General features: G+C 36.5%; 1 protein-coding gene across 2 annotated transcripts in view; it reads right to left on the bottom strand.

Annotated features, from left to right (window-relative positions):
• Positions 1-19,660, bottom strand: part of NPAS3 (neuronal PAS domain protein 3) — a 581,412-nt gene that overhangs the window by 315,474 nt on the left and 246,278 nt on the right. The window lies entirely within an intron of this gene.

Below are 19,660 nucleotides of genomic sequence, written 5' to 3'. Positions count from 1 at the left end.
TGCTGCTACATTTCATACTGAATTTTGCTTTTTCTTCCTGACTGAATTGAGAAATTCTATGGATTTTAAATAAATAAAATACTTTTTTATTATTAAAACCAACATTGTTTTCAAGGCCTGATTTTTAAAAACTTTGCTCATGTTTTTCCACAACTTTCAGTTACAGATGTAGAGACTGTTCACATGCATTTAAAAATATTTGCAGGAAAACTTCCATGTGCACTGCATTCAATTTTTTGCATACCTTGGTCTAAGTGGTCATTTTTAGGTTCCAGCCTATCAAAGCTTGTAAGTATAAACTTTTCTTGAAATGAAGCAGGCTAAGTTAGATGGAACTGCTTAGGAATTTACAACTTAAACATGTGTTTCAGTGGTTTCCTGATTAATACATTAGTAAAATTTCAATATATTTTAAATGGATTTAGAAGCAGGTTCAGAATGGTACTTGGGACATCTTAATCCAAGAGTATTGATCTCCAAGAACTCTGTTAGCTGCCACTGGAAACATCCACTTACTTCATTTTCTGCCTTTCCATGTTTCCACATCACCAGTGCAGCTCAATGCCCATTTCTCATGAAGCCCATTGCTGACTGCTAGGAGTGAGACACTCAGGTTATGCCTTCTGGATTAGGTACTGGCAATAAGTGCCAGTTGGCTGCCTTTTTTTCTTTAAAAAACAAAAAACAAAACAAATGAAAAAAACAAACAACTAAAATCTACCATAAAAATGATTACTCAATAACCTGTATAAGCAGTCCTCAGAGGAAAGAATGAAAGCATGGCTCCTTCCAGCAAAATTACCAGAGGGCAGATTCATAGCAGAAAGCATCCCTTCAAATCCAAGTTCAGCCTGTAGGCTGGGGAAAGTGGGGAAGACAGAGTCTTCCAGTAAGGAAAGAAACTTCAGCCATCCCAGAGAGACAGTGGGAACCATCTCCAGCCTCCCAGTAAACAAACCAATCAGGAGCTGAAGAGGTCTGGGGACATACTGCTCATTCTACTTCAAGCAGTTTGCTCTGCAAAGGGACATGAAAAAGCCTTTCCAAAGGCTCACTTTGGAGGGTGGTTTCTGTCAGGAGAAGGCAGTGGGCTCTGCAGGAGTTGCCTGGCCATACTGTGTCACTGCTGCCCTCAGTGCTTCCTGCAGGTCCAGCATTGCCCGACCCACCAGCAGCCAGGACACCGTTTGAGAGGTGGGATCTGCAGCAGGAGAAGCCCAGGCTGACATGGCTTCACCTGTACAAGACAGCTGAGACACTTGCTCAGCTGCACCTGCACTCCCACACTTCACAGCCTCCTATTTCAAAGTAAACATGCAAAATTTAAGTCTGAAAGAGGCAGGCTAGAAACTGCTGCTTTATGCAGGATGTGCTCAGCTGTCTGTCCACCAAGAGAAGAATGAACTGTTGGAAACCCATGCCTTCACACAGAGAGAGGCACTAGCATCTAACTTATGTAACACATCCTGTGCCCTCATCTCCAGATAAACACAGGATCCTGGAAGAACAACATCGACACGAGCACCAGGATTATCGTTGCTGTTCAGGAAAATCCAGCTAGGTCACATAATGAACATGTTAATACAGAAAGAGAGGTAGCCTACACAAAATGGATAGGTTAATAAAGTCTTCCTTATTACCTTTCTCTCCCTGAATTTGTCTTTGATGTGCCATGGGAAGGCTGAAGAGAGTGATTGCCACTGGGGATTTTGAGAAAAAGTAGCCTCCGGCTTAATACAAAGCCTAAAGATTAGGGTAGAAGTATGTAGGAGAATCTGCTAGCTAAACATTATCACATGTTCATTTTAATTTAAAATATGCAATTTCTTTCTTATTAATTCCGTTTCCTTCAAGAACATACATAAGTTACCAGATGCAGACATTGACACACTAATATTAAGGGAAGAATAAGCACAGAAATCTTTTATCAATGAGATTGCTGTTTGAAGGAACACAAAGATACTTCAGAATATAATAAAATCATTAGTACACACAATATTATGGGGTTTGACGAATGGTAAATTTTAAGCATTCCTCCAGAGATACAATTTGTCAGCTCAAAACCATCATTAGTCTGAATCATTCAGTTCTTATAAGGCTTAAGGGCTCCTTGCTGGTTGCTTGAACATGTATTTACCTTCATGTGTTCACCTAAGGTTAGTTCATTTGAAAAGAGTGACCTGGAAGGCAATAGCTAAGCACTAACAGCATGTCTTGCTAAACAGGGGTGGGTTTAAGCACTCAATACTCTGCTGCATGAGGACTCTGTTTAGCATCTGCTGCTATTCTGGTGGGGGCTGGTGGCACAGTAAATCCAGATCTATCAGTTCTATCAACAACTGCAGCCACGTGACAGAAGGAATTACATCAGTTCAGACTCCCTCTGCAAAGTCACCTCTGTTGACAAATCTTTTGAATACTTACTTTAAACCCTCAGATTTTATTCAGGAATGCCCTGTCTTCCTCCAGCCAGCATGAAGTTTGTATAAAAGGATAAAGCATTAACTTTATGAAGAGCCTTTGACTAATCCAACAAAAATGTGATTGTGCATCCATGCCTAAATTAATACAAATCTATGGTACTCTGCTGATATTAATAATTAAATATCAGTGTTTGTTGAACCACAGCCCAAATGTATTTCCTCTGCAGAGCAGCTACTTCATTTTGTTGACAATAACAAAATGTTGCCCCTCTGCACCCTTAGAGCTTATTTCTTATTCTAAAAAACTTCCATTTAATTTTCCATTTCTCTATTGTTTTTTGAGAAGCAGAAACATATACTTACATGCAAAATTAAAGAACAGCACTAGTCTGGTGAGGAAGACTCCTTTTGTTTAATATACTAGTTGCCTAATGTAAAGTCTCTGAAAACTTTTTTTCACCTTCCTGTGCCTCAGTTTCCACATCTTTACCACAGAGAATTTGCCTGCCCCATTTTGAGAGCTTTTATGGATGTCTTATTAGTTAGTCTGAGTTAATATCTTATCTGGGGCTAGTAAGTAAAAAATAATAGTAGTTTTTTAACCAAGTTATTTATCTATAAGAGATAAAAGATAGCTTTTATAGCAAATGACCAAGAATTGTTTTATACTGCTTATAGTTTGTATTAGAACAGGAAATACAACTTTTTTTAAACCCACTTCTGTTTGCACAATCCAATCTCTGGACTGTGCCCCTAGCAAACTTTAAAATCTTTTTTTCTGAAACAAAGAATTGCCTGACCTAATGTGCTCACTACTCTTGCAATCACAACAAAAATGAAGTAATTTAAAAGGCTGCAACAATTTGGGCTACAAAATATTCACATTTATTTTAAATGGAAAAATCTACTGGAAAAAAACCCAAACTAAACCAGAAACCATCATCAAATATGCCCCACACATTACAAACTGTGCATTAATATGCTGTTACTTATGTTCTATACCATGAGCCACACGGTATATCATGATACTTTTCCATAAGCCTACAGAAAACTCATAGCTCACAATGACTCAGCTCAGCTCAGGTAGTTTACCATAGAATAAGTTTAAATTAGAAAGCAGTCTCTGGAAACTCTGCTGAGACTAACTCCTAAATGCTGCTGACCATGAAAACTTACCTGTGCAGTTCTAAAGTGCACAAAACAGGGAGGAAGGACAGCTTACTATGAAAATATGAACTATTTTCTTATCCTTGTGAGGATTTCCATGGCCATTGCAACGGAGATTGTGTTATCACACAGAATAGTACCCTGCATTCTTGCAGGGTTTATAATCCAGGATTTTCATAGACTACTAGAAAACTAGTATGTGTAATTAATATATTTCACACATGGATAAACTAAGGTACAGAGAGATGGCTAAGACTAATTCTGAAAGTCCACAAATTCATGAAATTTTCCACGTTGAGGGTTAGACAAGCCTTAGTTGAAAGACAGCACTAGTGCCAAGATCAAAGCTCTTCTGTTCCTTGCTCGTATACTCATGCTTTGTCAACACTTCCAGTCTATTACACAGTGTCTAGTGTAGTTCAAAAACATCCTACAACAGTTAAAGACAGCAATTTAAATCTGAGAAACCTCCTGAACCTTTCTTTTAAATAACGTTAGATTGATTTTACTCAAAGGAAAAGCAACCAACCAAAAAAAACCCCAAAAAAACCCAACCAAGCCCAATGCTCGGTTCTTGCAAAGTAGCCAATATATATATTAACAATACAACAAGTTATGAGATTATGTTAGGCAAAATGAGAATTAAGACATAAAGTGGGAAACCTTACTTAATAGTATGTATTACACAAGCACCAAATAGCAGAACAATTTCAAATGGAGCTTCTAATTTTGAGAGGTTAGTATCTGTTCTGTCTGTGAGTACAGTGACAAAAAATTGAGGCTTATAAGTTAATTCAAAGTAATTGCGAGATTGTAATTTTTTTTCTTTCATTATTAAAAAAAATTGTGTTCAGTAGAAAAAAAATAAACTTTGTACCCTATCCAAGAAGAAGCAGGGACAAACAAGTGATTTAGGTCACTAAGCTGCTTCAAACACCTTTATCTGTTGCTTCTCTGTATGATTTATTCTCAATTGCTTCAATGAAAATAGTGTAAAAAGTCATGCCAGGATTAATAAATCTATATTAATTAGAACTGACACAGCATTGAGGTTTTATAACATATTTAAAGCAGTATATGCTTCTGGATCCCTGACAACTTTTTCTTTTCTTTCATTTAATGGGAATTCTCCACAGTTATTTTTAATGAAACAATATATAGCCAAGAATGTGTCCCAAAGTCTAAATCAGCAGGCCTTGTGGAAGGAAAATAGGGAAAAGAGAAATGTAATGTATTCAGCAGTAAAAAATCCACTTCTGACAATTTTGATAGTAATGATAATTTCTAATATGTTGGTTTCTGCTGATGTCTGAGAAGCAATTAATTTTCTTACCTTTTGATGACTATTTCTAAAACTGCTTTCTTTACTGGTTTTATGTCTTAATAATACTGCACTTATTTTCACATAGTTAAATGTGTTTATGTAGCTGCACTAGTTTAAGAATAAAATCAAAACAAAGTTGGTAGGAAGATGACAGTGAACCTGAAAGCATGGTAATTTTTTCTCCCAAATTTATCAGCTGTTGTAAACACAAAGCAACATTGAGACTATTACAATAGCCTTTTCCAGCTATCTAAGGCAAACTGCAAAATGTTTCAGTGACTCTTCTACTTCTTTTACACTTTGCCCACTTGTGTTGTTTTCTGATTTAATCTTGAATTAATGTGGATTGCCTGAGGGCTTGTACACTATGCAGTTTGCATGCATTTCTAAATCCCTTGTGAACTTCATAAGTTTATGCCACAACTATGATGGCAATTGCTTCTTTAGAAGCAAAACGTTTCTCCTCAGTCTGTCTTTTCCTTCTTTCTTCTTTTTAGGGTGTTTGGAACACCTCAGTGTCAGGAAAGATGAATGCAAAAAGGCAAGTTGTGGGGCATGGCCTCCTGTCCCTCCTGGAGAGAGTCCTTCAGATGTGGAAGAAGGCAGACTGTGGTAGATGGTGCCCAGCTCAACCTGGTGTTTTGGCATCCCAGCCCTAATGGAACAGTCTGACCAGCTAGTGAGCAGGCACAATGCCATCCAAGCATATGGACACGGGTACATGCAGCCAAGTGACCATGTAGGAGAATCAAACATGCTTACTGAGGGCAGGAGTCCCACTCTGAAACACCCAAACAGCTGTCCATCCTGAAGTTTACATGCCTGTGGTTAAGGGGATGTGACATAGCTAATCCAGATTTTGGCTAGGTTAACTTTAAAATACAAAAACTAGCTTTCTTGGCACAAAAGGCATTTTTGGGTACTATAGAAACATACCAATGCCTCCAAAACGGTATTCCAAATTAATTCCCACCTGAATTTTGGAATTCAGCTATGTAGTGAAATATCCAATGCACTTTCTCAGTGTTTTACTTGCATAAAGTGTTAAAGAAATACAGAACATTCTTTTTGTATACATTATTTGTTTTACATCCCCGAAAGTTCATCCAGAAAATCCTTTTAGTACTGCAATTCCATATAACAAGGGGGAGTAATTTCTTTATCAGGGCTACAGTAGTACAAGAATCTTTAGGGCTATAGTACTTATAGCCCTATTTTTCCAGCAGGCTCTGAAGCATTAACTTTTTCAATTGTAAAAATAACTCTTTTCTACAAAAAAATCATTCAAAACTATTTATCAATAAAATGATTTAACATAAATGCTACTGAAATGTACACTGCTACTGAATTGACATTATGCAGTTCTGTATGTTGGAAGTTTCTTATATTTTAATGCTGTTTTTCAATACTCAGTGATTATAGATGTACAAAGAGATTACTTTTATTGTTTATGGCAAAGAGCAACATCATCAAAAGCACCATATGTTTATTGATGATAGCAAACACTAAGACATTCAAAACTGATTAAATAATTCAGTAGCCTGAATCTAACTTTCCAAAGTAAAGGAACTATTAATTGCAGATTCACAAAAAGTACCTCCTCCCACTGGAATCAGTAGATTATAGGGATCTAAATATAATATTTGAATATTCAGGACTGAAGCTGAAGCATCACTGACAGTAGGATAAACAGGGTAATACATTGTCACTGATTTTTTAGATATTTTATTCTAAATTTCAGACAAGTCCTGTGCCAAGAGGAAAGAATATACAGTCTTCATTTCAGAAAAAAAGTGAGTTTACATGCAGTCTCTTTCAATACTGTGATTACCTGAAATTGAAGGAGTTACAAGTACTGTAAGCAGCTTTGATGTTCCACTAGGAAACCAAGCCATAAAAATAAGCATTTTAAAATAAGCAATAGATCTAAGATTGCCTGTTTCAAATTTTTAGAGCTTTAAGGCCTGAAAATTATCAGTATTATTCAGAGAAATATTTTAGAAGCCTGGTTAAATACAAGATCTCAATGTAATTATTATGCAGCACAAACAACAACAAAAAAATGCCACCAAAACCCCCCAAAAACTAAACAAAAAAAAAAAACAAAAAACAACAAAAAAACAAAAAAAAAAAAAAAAAAAAAATCCCCACCCCCAAAAAAACCCCAAAGCAAAATTAAAAAAAATAAACCCACACACTTTTCAACACAGAGCCAGCAATTTTCAACACCACATCATTTTGAAGAATTGGAAGTATTCTAGTTTCTTACTGTGATCTATTGGATCGTTTACATGTAAATGGGATTTTTTTTTTTTCACCATATGCCCCTTAAGAATACACATACACCTTTTTCTTTCTGCAGCAAATGCAATTAGTTTCACTTCATGAAGTGATCAAAGTGTCTCATAGTTTTCTAGATGCGCAATTAAAATAACAAAACCAAACGCAACCAAAGTTAAATTTTCTTCAAACTTTAGCCACAAAAAGTCACAGTAAATACCCAATTCTGGATATATTTCTTCTAAATCAAAACTTATCAGCATATGTTGAAATTGCCAAACATGGGATCTGAAGTTTGGATTAAGAATCAAAATTCCTTAATGCTGGACTGGATAGCATCCCACTGTTCTGATCCCTGTTTAAGGGTTTCAACTGGGTGATATAGAGCAGAAAGAAACCCTGTGCAATTCAGATTGATAGCATTTATAGAAAATTAAACTGCTTGTGATTCTTGGAAGAACTGTGATCATGTTTTAATGTAGGCTAAAACTGTAAATTTCAGATTATGTTCAAAATTTGACATCAAAGGTGGTTCAGATATGTGGCTACAGTAAAGTTTCATCCCTTCTGAATGTTCCTCCATTGCAAGGGTAAGTAAAAAAATCATCAGAATTTATGCACAGAGCTGTAAGAGTAATTTTCTTGCTTAAGTCTCCAATTTCTGCAACCCCTTATCACAGAAAAATAAAAAACTATCCCAGTTCAGATGAAAAAAAACTTTTTCACTTCTCTCTTGGGAGAATCTGAACTCAAGCTGTGAAGTATCCTGAGTTCAGGCAGTTTCTACTTCTCCTGTTGACACTATTGGATTATGTATAAATAACTGAACACAGGAAGCAAGGATTCCTATATCCTGACAAGTTGATCTCACTCTCAAGTTTAAAAAATATATTCTTATTCTTACTCAGTGTCTCAATGGCTCTGAACCTGTTTCTTACAAAACAGAATATCTCCAAAACAAGATTCAAAGAAGAAGTCTCTTTCAGCTTATACGGAGGCCATTTACCTGAGAGGAGCAGGAACTTGCATGCAAAATTAATCATTTGCAAAATGTTTTGGGGGTACTAAAACAGACCATTTCAGAGGACTTACAAAAATATTCTTACAAAGATCTTCTCAGCTCTTTCTTATCCATCCTGCTTATTACATACCCAGTTGTGCAAGAAAAGTGGGGATAAAATAACAATTGGGGTTATAAATTCTGTTATAAACTTCTGTAACTTCACAGTGGAAGATTTCACTAGACACTGAATATCAGCAGCAATTACATTGCAGAAATGAAGAGCAGGAAGATTTTTTTAATTGCTCTTTATTTAGGAAGACTATCATGTTCTCTCATTAACTGATATAAAAATGAAGGTGAGTACAGAACAGTGAATCCTAAGGAGTTATATTTCATATTTTCACCAAAGGAACACTTATAAGACTGCTCACAAAATCACATAAACACATGGATTTAAATCTGTTCAGAACTTCTGCAATCCTCTTTGTCTTGCATACACCTTCACAAATTATTCTCAAACAATAAATAATGTATATATGGAGTCTTTCCATGTTTTATACCACACTTCATAGGGTAAGAGGCAGTCAAAAGTGTATGAAGCTCAAACTGTGAAGCTGGCTTCCCCAGAGAGCCTCCAGCCTCATACAAGGGAGACATAAACAAGCACAGTGAAAATAGGGTATGGGGAGATTTTCTGTCTTTTTCAGTTTGGACTGGGAAAATATGAAACTGTCTGTCCAAGTATTACATTTTAAGTATTAGATATAAAGTGTTTGTGTTTTGCTGAGACATAATTGAAAATTAACCAGAAAACAAAAAAAAAAAAAAAAAAAAAAAAAAAAAAAAAATTAATGGGCTGCTTCAGATGTTTGTGAAATCCTATAATGAGAGAAAAGACAAGAGGTTCTGAGGTAAACTTTAGAAAGATACTGAGAGAACACACAGAGAACTGCTTTCTACTAAACTCTGAAAAGCCAGGAGGAAGTGACAAAGATAAGTAATGGAAAAACCAAGAATATGATTCTGGAGTAGGGGAATAGTTCCAACACAGAAAGTCTTATGTGCTGTTGGTTTTGAGTGGGTGAGAAATGTTAGATTTAAACATCAGGACAGATTTCCACTAAAGAGGAAAAAAGAGACCAGTTTCTAGGAAAAAAAGAAAAGAAACTAAGCATAGACATGGTCTTTAGACTTCCTAATGTTTTGATAGTGGACACTTAAAAATTTAATAAACCTTAGATGAAAAGCAGAAAATTGGAGATGTTGAATACAGCTGGCAGTTTCTTAGGAGGAGTTTCTGCAGGCAGAGAAATAATCCCATTCAATCTATGCAAGGCACTTCAGTTTTTACCTAGGCAGTTCTTTATAGTATGTACTTGGACTATTTCTTTGGGCACTGTTCTCTCAAACTCTTCCATTGCAGTAAAAGGAGTCCTCAAAACACTCAGCTGGCAGCTAATGGAACAAGGAGAATCCAGGAGGAGATAGCCATTTCCCAAATGGATTCACCATGGATCAACACAGTCTAATTTGCTGACCTTTTGGCTGCCCTCTACAACTTATTTATCTACTGAGCTTTCCCCCGAGATAAGAGGCAATTTTGATCTTTAGGGCTCCAATGAAAGAAAATTCCTCATCAACACATATATTGCTTTTTCAGCTATGCCTTTATTTAGTATAATTATCCTAAGGATAATAGCTATATAGTATAAATTGAAAACCAGTATGTAATAAGGAGAGAAATTCCAGAAGCAGACTTGGAAAGAACTTAAAATCCCCTAGGACAAATGGGTACATAAGCAGCGTAGTAAACCGGTTGTTCTGGGAATACACTTAAAAGTATTACCAAAATTACACCATGTTTCTAGAACATGGTTTCTTTTACAGTGGGGTCCCCTTCTGTTTCCCTCTCCTTTATTAGTCAAAAAAAGCTGGTAGTGAAAGACACTTTACTATTTGTGTTTTAATTTGCTAACCAGAACATGCTAACTTTCCTAATTACAGACAAGCAAGTAAGATTTATCCAGAATACCTGCATTTCCTTCTCTGTTACATGTGCAAGTCTACATGAGTTCCACATGCCATGAAGGACCTTGACAATTTATAATCTTTCACATGGATTTCCAAATTCACAAATTGATAACATTTAATCAAATAATTTTTCAATAGGATTATTTTGTATTGAAAATTTCTTTCCAGTTTGGATAATGATCTATGTAAAAATGCAATAACTAATATAAAAAGGTTAATTAAAAAAAAAGGTTTTGCAAACCATCATATAGGTTTCTAAAACTCTGAAGGAATTAAATGTCAGAAAACTTTCAAAGACATAATATTCATTGTTGTGTAGTACAAATACAAATCCTGAGGCCTAACCCAACTGAACCACACAAAGAATTTGTCAGAAGACAGAGAGAAAATCTTCCAGTATTATGTGTCAAAGCAAATCACAAGATGATTTTTCTTCCCCCTCTAGAAAGGTATTGCATTTAGTCATAGGATAATTAATTTTTTAAAAAATTACAGATCCAGAATTTCTGGACTGAATAGACTAGTATTCTGTGAAGCCTTGAATTGTTGGAAGTAGTTTTCCACAAATACTATGTGACCTGCAGGTGCCTAAAGAAACAAAAAAACCACAGCCTTACACCTTACAGTCTAGTCATGATTATTTCCTTCTTTCCTTCCTTCCTTGCATTAAGGTGGAAGGCCTTGGTAAAAGAAAAAGAGTCATCAGTTAAAGGTTGTCTTGGTAAGAAATCTATTTTCTACTTACATTCCTCATCCATGTACATAATTTCCTCTCCTGACTTTGCCTTCAATTCACCAGAAATTAATTTCTTCCTTCCATCGTCAACAGCACATACAATCCCATTCTGTAACTCCTGCAGCCTTTTTTAGTTCATTCCCTTGACTGCTCCCTGCCAAGCCTGCCTCTCCTCTACAGAGTGTGCTGTGCACAGCATGAGTTTGCCACTGGGGCTGGAAGTGTTGGCCATTTCTCTCTGAGCACTGGCTAGAGCAGAGGGTTGCATCACATCCTGCTACCGATCCAGTGGTAACTTGGGCTTTTTTGTGTCTCCTCCAGTGCCTGACTTTTACGCTGCCATTTTAAGCAGGATACCATCCAAAATTTTAGTTGGGCTTCTCTCTCATTGAGTTCCTTCTCTAGAACAGAATTCTGTGAGACTGTTAATTGCATTCACCAACTACAGAATAAATACTGCACACAGTTCTGGTGCCTCCAGCCTAAGCAGAGTATGGTTGGAGCAAGTCCAGGGGAGGGCCATGAAGTTGATAAGAGGACTGAAGAACCTCCTCTATGGAGACAGGCTGAGAAAGCTGGGGCTGTTCAGCCTGGAGCAGGTTGCATGGAAACCTCACAGCAACCTTCCAGTATCTGAAGAGGGCTTACAGGAAAGATGGAGAGGGACTCTTCATCAGGAACTGTTATGGTATGACAAGGAGTAATGGGTACAAATTAAAGGAGGGGAAATTAAGGTTAGATATTAGGAAGAAATTTTTTTACTATGAGGGTGGTGAGACACTGGAACTGGCTGTCCAAGGCAGTTGTGGATGTCCCAATCCTGGCAGTGTTTAAGGCCAGGGTCAATCAGACTTCAGAAACCTGGTCTAGTTGAATGTGTCCCTGCCCATGGCAGCGGGCTTTGGGATTCGAAGTTCTTTAAGATTCATTCCAACACTTCAACATTCTATGATTCTATGAAATGTCCTGCACAAATATTTGAACTGTAAGCTTTAGAACAACTCTTTCTGCTCAGTTGCTCCACACCAGTTTATCTTAGCTCACCTCTCCTTTTATTTGCCCTCTTTTGCTTTTCATCACTCATGTAATGCTACACTACAATTCTGTAGTTTATATTAAAATGAAAATATGACTCAATGCTAGTATAGGCCTGTTGACTGGGATCATTCTGTTTTGCATCCCACTCTAAGACCGCAGCACTGAGATGAAAAGATATTTTCCAGCACATAAATTATTAAATCTTTACTGTCTTAGACTATTTACTAGGTAGGAAATGGATCAGACTTGTGCACTTCATCTAGTCACTGTAACATCTTATGAATCTGTACCTATTCTCCTGATGGGAAAGACTTATCAGCTCTTGGGATCTCTACCTGCTTTTTCATACATCACTTGAAGTTTCCAAGTCTAAATCTTGGAGCAAGAATATGAGCTGCACATCTGCATGAAGAAGTTAACCTGACATGAAGCAAATGTGCCAGCTTTGAAGGATCTGATTTTGGCTTTAAGCCCTAAAAATTGCAAAGACTCTAGTCTTTGGTGACTAATTCTTATATGGGTTTTGGTTACTTGGTATTTGACATCAAATCATTAGGAAGCATTCACAAGGATTATCAAAACATAAGACTCTTAAGAGAAAAAACAATAGTTTGCTGGTCAACTGTCATTTCAGACAGTGGCATTAAGTACACTAGAGAAATTTAGGGATGAAGTTATCAATTGCAAGTTCAACTATAAAAAAGAACCTCATAACTAACAATATTCATCTATGACTGAAAATTTTGTTTCTGCTGTCACTCAATTACTGATAACCATGGAAATCATAATCTCTAATATTTCATTAAGTTTTTTATCTGTGTGAAATATTATAACATAACTCAATTTTTACATGGCATGAAGAAATTGAAAAAAACCCCACAGATAAATCAGAAGAGTCTCACACTAATAAAACAGGGTAGCTTTGACACTATTGCCTATTCAGACCATGAGATGATACTATTTAGGGTATATAATACTGAAAGGGCAATCTGATAATCACACTAGAAGCAATTTCAAACCATACTACTGCTGAAAAGTCAATTTAACTTTCCAGCTTTATAAGACTTTGTTATTGCTATTGTTAATTATTTCTCATTTAATGGGAAATTGGCAACAAGGTCCCCAACTGTCATTTTAAATCTGCAATAATATCATGTGAAGCTTTTCGTCCTTATTCCCAAGTCCTGGATTATCAGAGCTAAATGGCAGCTCCAGCATTACAAAAGCTCAGGGGCAGGTACTGTTACACAAATTGCCAATTCAATTAACAGTGTGTAAATGCTCCACTGGCAGGCTGAGGGAAGGACAGCCATTTTGGCAAGTGTCATTCCTAATTTATCAAACTGTCAAACCTTCCACTCAGGTGCCTGCGGTCACTGTCTGCCTCTCAATGCTAAGTTGTAAAGCTGCAGGAACCATTCTTGTAGCTTGACAAGGCACAATACTCAAAACTGATTTTAAAATCAAATGTACAGTTGTCTTAATTATTCTCAGTATAAATGATGTTTTAATTACAAAATCAGAGTGGGAATATTCAATCAAGATCCAAGATTACATTTATATACAAGGAGGCAGGCAGATCAAAGCCCAGTGCCTAGTCTCTTTTCACAGATAGCTTTTCAGTTCTTCTTAGTACAGTTACTAAGCTACTCAGGTACTGTCCTTTAGGGTCTTTAATCTGATGCTGCACTTGGTTCTTACCAAACTGCTATGTCTATTAATGCTTTTCAGGGAAAAACCCCAAAACATCGCTTTCCTTTCCACAGGCCTTGCTCGCCTTCCTCCAACAGACATGACCAGTCACTTGATTTAAGAATTTTTAAAAATTCTTTTTAAAAAGACGAAAAAACCAACCAGGTTAGAAGGGTCTTCTCTAAAAGAGAAAGGCTAAATAATCTCACACTTGAAGGCCTCCCCTCATTTTTTTTCCTTGAATTTTTTCCCTGTGTCAATAGAAACAGCATAAAGAAAGGATTGCATATGCAGATCAGAGCCCCTGCAGTGAATACATGCACTGTGCAGTTCACTGGTGCCTGCAGGATAGCGCTTGAACAGTACCCCCCTTATGTACTTTGGGGGGGATATTACATCAGAGCATCTGTAAATGTTTGCTTTTGAGTTGAATACTTGCCGAGGGAGAGCTGTGGAATGTTTCACTTAAATCAAGTTTAAATAGATATGACTATTTTAAAGGAAAAGAAAATGGAAGTAGAAAAAAAAAAAAAAGCAGAAAATATTTCTTTCAGTGTATTGTTAGTAAAAATGTTAGCGTAACAAAATTCACTGCAACAGCAAAGAAAGCTCGTATTGAATTAGATTAATGTGTTTTATAATCCATCTCTGGAAATCATGGGCCAACAGGAGATGCTCCAGAGAAAGAGAAGAAATCCAAGATAAGTAATTACGTGGTAGATAACACCAAGTATAGTAGTCTGTTTACAATAATTAGGTTTAATGAAAACCTGTATTTATGTACAACTTCCAAAGTGATAATTTTTATTTTTTTTTTTTGCATGGTAGCTAATTTGATATATAGATATATAGATATATAGATATTATTAAATCTGAATACTTTTTATTGTTATATAAGACAGCTGTAGCCTTTGACTCAATTCTATGATGTCATCGCAAGGTCCTAGCCATGCCTTCTGTGAAAACATAGTAACAGAATTCAATACTGCAATGACATTTTAGAATGCTGCTTAATTCTTTTTAGAATTAAAAAGTAATTCTTACAATGCCTTCAACAGAGAGTGTAAAAATAACTGCATTTACTATTCACATTATTTTTTCATCCATATGATCATAAGTGTGAATGAAGAAAATGCTCTGGAGAACAAGATGACCAGGAGTGAAACACTGCTATGTTGAAAGAAGAAGGAGGAATTTCATGCTTGGTAGAAAACAACTATTTGAACTGAACTTGACTTCTAAAGCTTTTAAGGATTGGCCCTAAATCAAGACCAAACTGTTTATAAAGCTTTGCTAAATATTTAAGACTATGGACTTTATCCAATGCCCCATAATATAATTGGGACCATCCTAAATCCTTTACTTGCCCTATTGCAGCCATATCTATAAGAAAACTCTAACTGGTTCCAACACATGAAGGAAAAATAGCAAGCATTTGAGAGTGATGAGGTAGATTATTTCTGTCACTTAAATCACTTTGCATAATTTCACAAGAGCACACAATTAAACTAAATTTTTAGAGGAAATGAGGAGACTAAAAATAGAGAACATGATTCCAACAAAGTTTCAAACACAAATGTACGCTTTGAAAATCCTGACAGGCACTAACTTTTGACACTTTCATATGTGAAACATATCTGCACAGAACTGACTTTCATTCCATAGCATGCTGTCTTTTGCTAATATTATTATTGCTACACTATTTACTTTTCTGCTGGTGGTCTTTTGTAAATCTAACCTATTTGGAATAATGTCATACAGCCTGAAAGGATGCACATACTTCTTTTGAACTTGATAGTGTGAGTAAGAAGAGGCAGGACAAAAAAGAAAATTTTAAATCAGCAAAATAAAACTGCTCCTAGAGCTATAGATTGGAAACTTTATTTTCTCTAGAGATTCTGAGTAAAAGTTCAGGAAACTGTATATGAGAGGTGAGGGTGAAAGGATGCATACCACACAAGAAGCATCAAGTATGACCTAAAGAAATACTAAAGTGAATATAATATATCAGATCAGTTTTAAACTCAAATTTCTGATAGCCATTCCAGTTTTCTAAAACTGAAAGTTGTAGAATGTAGAATACCTTCTTAATACTAGAGAAAAAAAGTTCAACCAATTAAAAACAAATGGAACATTTTTTGTGTCCTCTGTAAATCCTAACTCTGTAGGCCAAAGCAGTCTATGAAGTTTAAGTAATTCCAAGCAGTCCATTAAAATAAAACTAGGTGAAAAAGTGTTAATAAATAGTTTTGTATCTATGAGATTATTTCAACTGAATTTTGCTTCCAGAACATCAATATGGGCAGTGCTGTGATTCAATAAACCTGTGTCCTGTAGCTTGAACTGTGCAAGAAGTTGAATCAATCTGTATCATAATCACGCTTCAAATGATAGATTGTTTCTGGGTCTGAGTTTCTCCAGTCAAGAATATTTTGCAGAAGAGGAGAATGAGTACTTTGAGAGATAAATCTGATAGAGATGATAATTCATATGTACTTAATCTGATCTCCATGCATTATAAGACTTCACTTCTGCATCAAGAACAGCTTTTTGTAAGAAAGCAATTCACTGTACTGAGAAGAATCTAAGCCACTAAGGAATAATTATCAGCTCCCGCATACAGAAAGGGGTGTAAACTAGGCACTGAGACTCCAAATATCACCTTGGGGACAGAAGTTTCACACCAATTGTTATCCATGGACCACACTTTGTTTATATTAGCAACCAGTGCTAAATAATCTTAATCTAGACAGCAACTGGTATGAGTTCTGTGTTGATGTGTATGTTCTGTACCCATCAGTTCTACACTGATGAGTTACCCAAGGTAGTTACAGAGCTTTGAGAGAAGCCTAAGCCAGCTGAGGAGCTCACTGTACACTCATGTCCAGCAATATATTTAACTAGATGTTTCCTTCCTTCAAGACTGCTGGTCCTCCTATCAGACCCTTATGAAGTACTTATGAAGTGCCTAAATTAACATAAATACCGGTCTAATAACGTCTAAGAAATAGGACATGATGCATACAGGTTCTCTGAACATATGCCTTGTGTTTGGGGCAACTTTGGGACTGATGTGGTAAAAGAATATCCATTTTGGTATCCTGGATCCTGTCCTTAGGCAACACAAGATGATTCATATATAAAATTTCCAGAGCAGGAAATGAGTAATCCTGCAGACATAACACTCCACATTAGCCTAGATTCTAAGGGTTAGAAATTGTTTTAGGCTTTAAATCACCTACATTAAAATTCTGCCCTGCAGTTTTGGAAATAATTAGTGATATTTATGTATTGGTTCTTAGTAATAGGCTTTCAGCATGGGAAACTTTTAATACAGTTTGTGAGAGAAATGAAAAATAAAAATCTGTGGCTGTGTTTCTTAGCATGCTTCTTGAATGTTTGAACTAAATGAAAATCGTACTGAATGTGCTCCTCAATTTTTCCTTTGGAGCAATCATTCAGAGGGCCAAGCACACAATTTGTTTAGAAAAATTACGGGGAAAACAAAGGCACAATAAGATCCAGTGTTCCTCAGCACTGTCTTCTTTTCCCTTACACAAATACAGCAGTCAGCACTTCAAAACTGCTGAAAAAGGAGGCCTCACCATCCTGTCCATACTTGAGCTCTGCCTTTGTCAGCAGCAGTACATGCCCATGAGCCATGCTGGGGAATTAAGGGGGCAGGAATTCATTCTCTGAGTTACTCTGCAGCTGGACTGGTTAGCTGATCTGCTAACCATGCCATCCTACACTCACACTGGCACAGCAAAGAAGCCAGAAACTGGATAAGAGCAAAGAAGTGGAGGGCAAGACCATTCACCCTCTCTAACTGCAGGTGGAGTCAGTGGGGTTTAAGTGTTTAGCTAAAAGATCCCAATGTTACTGTCCAGGAACTTTCTAGAGATCTCAGAATTCCTCCTATCACAAAAAAGAAAGTATTAAATATTCCAGTATCCTTTGGTGGTAGATAAAAATAGAGGAGCTTGGAATGCTTTTTATTATGTTTAGTGCCACATTTTAGAAACATATGAAGAGGTTACTGAATCATATCCAAAAAAAAATCTCCCTACAAGTTACATGACTTTTGCTAGAATTAGATTCTATATTCCTGCTGCTTAAACTTCAGAACCAAATTCCTTGATTTGAAATATTTAGATGAGCGGAAGACTTTTCCAGCCTCACCACTATCTTTCTTCCCTGTTACATGTGTTATCTGGGAACAGTTATTTGGGGGAGAGTTGTAAAATTCTATCACGATTTCTAAAATATACACAGGTATTTGATATTTGAATTATGTCTAGAAGATTCTACTTTATTCTCAGTTGGGGTGGGGAAGTTATGGGTTTCATTCAAATTCTGAAGAAGTTTGTGGTCAGAGTAGTCTGTAGGATTCAATTCCTTAGTGTACATGAAATTGTCTTCTATTTATTTCTCCTCATGCATTTCAAAAATAGGAGTTTGACCAGGCTAGGATCAGCTTGGTCCCAGACTTAGTATTCTTGTTCAAATGTATGATGATTTTCACATGGAGCTAATTAATGGTGCTTAATTCATTGACAAAACAAGGACAACAATGATAAACCATTTGGGTAAAATAATTTGTGTCACTACTATAAAAATACCTTAACAGTTCTAACCTCCTTTTGGCTTTGTCACAAAGCAAAATTAATAATCATGAGGAAAGATTTGTCTGTGTTCTGACTCCTATTTAATATAGCAAAGTGGCAGCATTTGCCCATATGGAGTTTAAGAGAAGCCAATCCTTAAAACATCATTAGCACTTTTTGCTCTTTCTGCACCATCTCTGCTTCTGATCCAAAAGACATCATTTCTCCATCCCTACCTCATGGCAAAAGCCTGAGTGGGCAGAGAAGAGATATGTACTAAAAGGTGTTGCCAAGTATCAATCTACCTAAAGGTTTAATGTGTTTCTCCTCATCCTTGCTTTCCTGTAACCCATCTGCAGTTTCTCCCTGTAATCACAGCCCATGATTCTTTGAAGTTGCTCTGAAACGGCACCTCAGTATCTTCAGTGTCTCGTATACAAGTGCATTTGTAAAAAAGAAATAACTCTCAAAATGCATTTAAAATGTATCCAGGTAATTTGTAGGAAGGTGAAAGTGGCAACCACATGCTTAGTTCAAACATCTGATCAAATACATGCTTTGCAGTGAAGCCATGAGTAAGACAAACAGCAAGGTCAGCCTGGAAGAACTGGTTTAGTGCAAACCACACAAAATCTTGCCTCACAAGACACAAGTTTCAAGCAGAGCCATTTGCCTGTCTGTGGATCTCACTGAGTACTTTCTTTCACTGGCTTCATTATCAATTTTCTTAGAGCTGTACTCTTATGCATCCAATTCAAATTCATCCTGAAATTGTGATCCATAGCCTCTGGTGCCTCAGTCACAGTTCAGAAGGATGGTCCCCTCCCCTCCCTCCTCACACTGCTGGGAGTCTGGCTGCTGCAAATCCTTGACAGTCAACTAGCCTGGCTGGCCAGCACAGGGTAAGCAGGCTAATCTTTGTACCTCCTGCCCAATTCTTGCTTCTGTCAGCACCATCTCTAAACCACACCTTTACTTCTTGAAAAGAAATCTTTGAACTACATTTACCCATGGCAAAGAAAGGAAAGGGCATTTCTTCCTACTGGCCTGAGTATACTAATGCTAGTCACAACCTAGACATGAAAGAACAAATTACAGTAACAGATGTCCATATATCACTAAGGTGACTTCCCTCCCAATTTTTATTTTTTATTAAAAATGGTGAGTCTAAAAAGTCAAAACAAAATTAAAAAAAAAAAAACAAAAAACCAAAACAAAAACAACCAAAAACCCTGCAGCATCTGTCTCAGCAGAGTTCAAGCTGGCTGACAGTTCCTTACACTGAGAAGCTGAGAATGATGCTATAATTAAAATTTCATGAACAAGACAAAAATCTATTTTACTTGGGAGAACTGTTAT

Source organism: Oenanthe melanoleuca, chromosome 5, assembly GCF_029582105.1.
Source record: "Oenanthe melanoleuca isolate GR-GAL-2019-014 chromosome 5, OMel1.0, whole genome shotgun sequence".
In the NCBI taxonomy this organism is placed as follows: domain Eukaryota; kingdom Metazoa; phylum Chordata; class Aves; order Passeriformes; family Muscicapidae; genus Oenanthe; species Oenanthe melanoleuca.
Note: the sequence above shows the minus strand (reverse complement) of the source record. Positions and strands in the feature narration are given on the sequence as shown.